The sequence below is a fragment of the Mus caroli genome, chromosome 17, assembly GCF_900094665.2.
Source record: "Mus caroli chromosome 17, CAROLI_EIJ_v1.1, whole genome shotgun sequence".
Lineage (NCBI taxonomy): Eukaryota > Metazoa > Chordata > Mammalia > Rodentia > Muridae > Mus > Mus caroli.
Window position 1 is genome coordinate 60,770,950 of NC_034586.1, and position 6,603 is coordinate 60,777,552.

Sequence of the window (6,603 nt, forward strand, 5' to 3'; positions counted from 1 at the left end):
GGCTTCATAAAGCAATTTCAAAGGAAAATCAGTTTTGTAATAATATCCTATTACAGGCAGTGGCTAATCAATGCCATATGATTCCTTTCAAATCGATTACTCTCATACAAAGAGAGAAATTTGAAGGCAAAAATGTAATTAGTTAATTTATTCTAGTCCCTATTCTCATCAAGATGCAAACCATTTAACAAGAACCAAGTGACAACCAGTAATGTTCTTGTAATCTTCCTCATCGAATATGAACACTAATGTAGACATATTTTCCAGTTCCCTTCTTACCCAAGTCTGACTGCAAAACCTAAATGAAGACGAATATCTTACAATTATTTCTTGTCTCCTCGGAAGAAGGCTGCTGCTGACGCGGATGCTGACGTGGGTATATTCCATAGCATGAGCTGTTTCTGAGCCTTTGCTTTGTAATGTGCAAAGTGTAAACGGATAGAGCCGAAAGGTAGACTGTAGGAAGCTGGGATGCATATTGGGATGCATCTTCTTCACATTTCTCTTCAGTCATAACTGTCATTCTGAGCCATATTGTTCCCCTAATCAATACAATTGTAGGGAGAAAGTTTTTCAAAATATGTTACAGACTATATTAGTCTTAGGTTCACACTAATCATCTCATATCCACACCTTTGCCTGGAAGTCACCTCTTAACACCCCTCTCCCGGCACTCCCTGATTGCTTGTCCTTGGTACAGGATGAGACTATCATCATGACGAATAAGAGGAAGCTATACCACTACTACCAAAGCTAATCAAGATGCTGTGTAAGGTTTACGGTGGCCTTTCCAGGCTTGGGTGGGATTATGAAAATGTGCTCTGCACTTCCCTCCTCAGTCTAGATCAAAGTATTTTGGAACACATTTGTCCGCTTACACTGGGAGAAAAAAAAAATGTTTGCTTTTAATCTTTGTGTGGCTTTAGGTGCCTACACTTTGCTATTGTAACGATCCATCAAAGGGAAGGCTGCTTAGGGTTATCAGACCCAATTACTGTTAATGGAGGAGGAAGGCAGTAAGCCTTCAATGCCATGAGCATGGACTTCGGGCTTACAAGATGCCCTGCTTCAAAAACAAAGTAAAAAAAAAAAAAAAAAAAAAAAAAAAAAAAAAAAGCAAGGCAAGCTTCCATAGGAAGCTAGAAGAGCCAGGAAACTCTGACACGATGTAGCTCTGAGGCAATTACAGAAGTCAGAGCAGTGATATTTTGGGTGAAGGGAATCTTTGGACGGATTCCCAAGGGGAGATCTGAGTTGACCTTTCGGGTAGCTAAAAGAGTATTCATCTTGTACAAATTAAAATATATTCACTTAGCTTCCTATATGTGTATTTTGTTTTCCATAGAGGACTCTTTAAGATATTAAAAGCTATGCAGTGTCGAATTAGGAGCATGGCTGTGGGCTGCTTATAAGCTGGAGGTTTCTGGACATTAAGGTATGCTGCTGCCTTTTGTGTGTCTCACCGTGGTTCAGAGAGGGCTAGAGATCAAAGAGAAAAATGAAGAATAGGGATGTGATGTGGATAGAAGTGGGAGTCAATAAGAACAAAGCCAGTCACGTGTATGTGAGTGGAAGTGTCACACTGAATACAGTTTACACACCAAAAACGTTGAGGAAAAATACCATAAATAAAAGGGGGACCCATGATTATTTGAAGCTGAAATTTTAATGCCCTCAATCCAAATTACCACTAAAGTACTTTGTGTAAATGCTCTATTTTTCCTGATGAGAAAACATTGCTGTATTCATAAGTGAAGTGACAGGGGTATGATATCTTCTTCAAAAGCAACCTACTAAGTATGGGATGGGAAAGTTTGCGGTTCCAGTCAGAATAAGACTGCACACACATGGTTGAAGCTGGGTGGCCGGTGCATGAATGTCCCTAGACGAGGAGGAGGCTCTCTCCTATCCCATACATTTTAGCATTTTCAGAACAAAACAATGTTTAAAGTAAAACAATTCTACAGTGGTCGATGATGACATACATAAAGCTGTCTGAGTAGTCTATAATCTGTGTGCGGTTGGTAGCATTTCAGCTGGTTGTCTATCCCTGACCCTGAATATTTGTTTAGAAACTCTAAGAGAATCGTCTTAGAAATTAGCATTGCTTGGGGGACTGGTTAAAATACAAGTTAGTAGCCGAGAGTAATTGTTGCCAAAAAGTCCTGCAACTAGAAACAAAATGTAACCATGGTGGTGGCGGCATACCTGTAGTTCTAGCATTTGGGAAGCAGGACAGGGCAGAAGGATGTCCATCACTTCGAAACCAGAAAGGACTACATAGTGAAATCCCAAACCAGGGGCCTCTGGAAGTGTCTCAGCCAATAAAGCACTTGGTAAACAGCATGAGGACCCAATTTAGATCCCAAGCGCCACGGAACATGCCAGGTGCAGGAGGGAGGACCTATGATACCAGTGCTGGGGTGAAGACTGGCAGGTCCCAGCAGCGCAGTGGCCAGAGAGCCCAGCAAAGGTGAGTCTCAGGTTCAGTCAAAGTCTCCTAAACAAACAGACAAATACATTGAGGAAGACACCTGACATTAATCTTTGGCTTCCACAGGCAGTACATACACATATGTACACCTGCATACACACACACACATGCACACATGCACACATGCACACATGCATAAACAAATATACATAGCCATAGAGAAGCACACACAAATACACATAGCTACACAGAAACACCACACACACACACACACACACACACACACACACACACACACACACACACAAATGTGCTGCATCTTTCAATCCCATATTCTCCTTACCAAAATGGTCTTCATTCCCGAGCCAATGACTTCTTACTGTAGGGAGTGGATATTTTTTTTTCCAGACCAGCTTCTTGAGTTGCTTTTCTAATGACGGCCTTCCCACTGAGCAGTGTCCTCCGAACAAGGGACTTCATGCATATAGAACCTGTTCCCAACTAGGACTCTTTTCAGAATAGAGATCTTCACAGTCATGTAAGACACACACAGAGGTTTAGGGAAAGTCTCCCAAAAGCTTTTTTTGTTTGTGAAAATTCCAAACTTACACAAAAATGGAAGAATATGATTACTACAGAGAATATTCGTTTTAGCTAGATCAGTGATTATTAATTAGTTTACCCTATAGGTTCTATTACTTGAGCCTATGATTTATATCTATTATGTGTGTGCACCTTTTCCAGAACAATTTGAGAATAAGATGTACATATCATAGTCTTTAATGAAGTGGTTCTCAACCCGTGGGTCATAACCCCCAAAGGCTACCGTAAAACAGATTTACATTACAGTTCATAAGAATTGCAAAATTACACTTGTGAAGTAGCAATGAAAATAATTTTGTAGTTGTATGTCACCACACCAGGAGGATAACAAAAAGGGTCGCAGCATTAGGGAAGGGTGAGAACCACTGTGTCAATGCATACTTCTAATTAGAGACATTTTCCCACAAAAAAACCACACTACTTACCTAGTCTATTCTGTTTATGATGCTATAGTTATCAATTAATAGAAATTTATTTCAACTAAGTTATAATATGATAAATTATATGTTCATATTTTACATTTTAAAAGCCAGAAGCTAGAAAGCCACCCTGCTTGATACACAGGAAGTCCAGTTAGTAAGGCAGTGTTTCTCGATGCCCATCAATGGCATGGGTATGCCCTTAGCAAGTTCCTCGAACTTCTCTCCTAGCTTCTATTGAGATGATCTCAATTTAGATAAGTTTGAGCAAACTTTCTTCCAGAAATTACAGAAATGAAGAGGACCTTACCATTTGAGTCCTTCCAAGTAGGAACACACTGGAAGAAACCATTGTGCCTCAGATGGCCTCTGCCTTTCCTAGTCTGTAGACATCTGAGCTAGCGGTTCCCTGGCAGGTAGAGAGAGATCCCAGCAGCAATACACAGGCCAAAAGCTAGCCCTCACATGCAACTGCAGTCACTGACCAAAGCAAGGGTGTGTGATGTGAAAGAGTGACCTCAGTCTACGTGCCTATGGCCTGTTGGAAGACCGGTACCCAAGGTTTATTCTGACAGCCAGCAGCCATGTTTATTAACGTTAGTGAAGCAAATTGAACTTCAGCCGTTACTGGAGAGAGCTTCCAAGAGACAGCTTCCCTTAACTGCTCACGAGAGATGTGCTCTATCTTCCTGATAGTGTGCCTTGTCAGAAATGACAATGGTGTGTGTGTGTGTGTGTGTGTGTGTGTGACACTTGGATTTCTACAGCCCCTCAGCATTGGAAGCTGCAGTCTTAAAACACAGACTGATATATGGGAACTCGTGTATCACACAGGAACATAATGTACTGGCAAAACAATGCTCGCTTTAAATTCAGTTGCAAAGTGGTAGAAGATAAAAAGGACTGGCAGCCACCAGAGCCCCAGAACCCTTCTCATTAATCATTTGCAATGCTGCTTTTTATGCTTTCAGACAAGGGTGTCGGTAAACTCCCAATAGGTGGGTACCCATGACCCAGCCAGCTAAAATACCAGACCAGCTTGAGAATGAGAACCCAAAAGCTATGACCCAGCCATAGCTCCTAGCTACCCATTCACAAACATATGAACTTGAACCATCCCACAGAAACACTCCCACTAAAATATCTATGTTGGAGGTCTACAGACATGGCTCAGTAGGAAAACATTATTATGGAAGCCTAAATACTTGAGTTCAGCTCCCTAAAACCTGTACAAAAATGAGATGCAGGAGAACATGTACCTATAAACCTGATTATGGGAGATAGAGACAGAGAAAATTTTTTCAGAAGATTTTGGGCCTGAAAGCCTGGCTTTACAGACCCTGTTTCAAAGAAGACAGAAGGTAAGGACAGACTCTAAGACTGTCATCTGACCTCCACATATGCATGTGTACGTCCAACACACACATGCACACACACATACAAGCACATATATACGAACAGCACATGCATAAATAAAGATACACATACAAATATGGCCATACATGCACACATGTAAGACAGATTCAGTTATTCTAAGTGTTGGAGAAGGTATAAGAAAATAACACTAATCAAAATTTCCAGCATCATAATATGTAAGCCTCTGAAAGCTCAACCCAATACGGCTCCTGGGATAGAGTCAATGACTGCCCCCCCCAACACACACACAGCATACACACAACAGGTTGAGGGTGTTTTATTTTGCTGTTATCACCCAGCAAAGGGTTCCAGCCAGGGAGGACGAGCTGAAAGGTGACATTAAATAAGAAAAAACTTAGAAACAGAACATGGGTGTGTGTGAAGCTAGGTTCTCTTCCAGACCAGGAGCAGAGGCCCCTGGAAGCAGCTGGGGACTAGAACAGCTACTGTGCTGAACAGGGTTCCCAGTGAAGACAGCTTTGACAAGAGCATACTGGGCAACAGAGTTCTGACTCAGGGACCAATTTCCTCTCTGAGACCTGATCCTGCTCATGCTAGGGCTTACTTCCAGGTGTGTTATAGAGGTATGGTGTCCGAGTCCAAAGTTTTACATGGAAGACTGAATGGAAGACCTTGAACTTGAGATGGATGGCACAGACTCCAGACTCCACTGATCTGCTCACTGACCAGTAGTTAAATGCACAAGAACAGGTTCATCTTGTCTTTTCATCAACATCCCATAAAAGAGTTCTAAGGAACTTGTATCCTTTGAACACACACACACACACACACACACATACACACACACACACACGCACCCCTTTAACTCTTATTCTCTGCCTGTGGATCGGAATCTGAACCCTTCATCTACCGCTCCAGCACCATGCTTGCCTGTCTGCTGCCATGACAAGAATAGACTAAACCTCTGAAACTGTAGACAAGTCCCCAATTAAATGCTTTCTTTAGAAGAGTTGCTCTGTTCACTGTGTTCCTTCCCAGGGATAGAACAGTGACTGAGACACTAGGAAACATAATCCTACAGCAAATTCCCTGCTCTTCTTCTTCTTACAATGCCTCCTCCCTTTCTGAAACCTCCCCTGAGCTTTAGGTGCTGGAATGTGTCGAAGATGTATCCACTGGGACTGGGCTTAGCAACTCTGCATTTTTATTGGCTGTGGTTTTTCTGTAGTGCTCACCATCTGTTGCAAAAAGAACTTTACTAGATGAGGAGTAAAGCCTACACTTATCTGTGGGTATAAGAACAACTGTTTATAGATTGTTGGTAGAAATGATGCTGGCTTAGTGATTTAGTGGTTGTAGATTCTCCTTCAGTAACCATGACTTCACTAGCACTGGTTAGCTAGCTAGATTTCCAGTGTACACATGCTATCCCTGTGGCTCAGAGCAGTATCACTGCTGCACCTGTAAGGTTATTGTGCCAGGCTGGTCGTTGATATGGTCTATGGGTGTCAGGACTGGGTAGGACTGCTGGTTGCCTTTCTCTCTTAGAAACTTGCATAGGGCCTTCTGCTACCTTGAAAGCTAGTCCTTGCCGGGCAGTGGTGACGCACACCTTGAATCCCAGTCCTTGGAAGGCAGAGGCAGGTGGATTTCTGAGTTCGAGGCCAGCCTGGTCTACAGTGAGTTCCAGGACAACCAGGGCTATACAGAGAAACCCTGTCTGGAAAAACAACAACAACAACAACAACAACAACAACAACAACAACAACA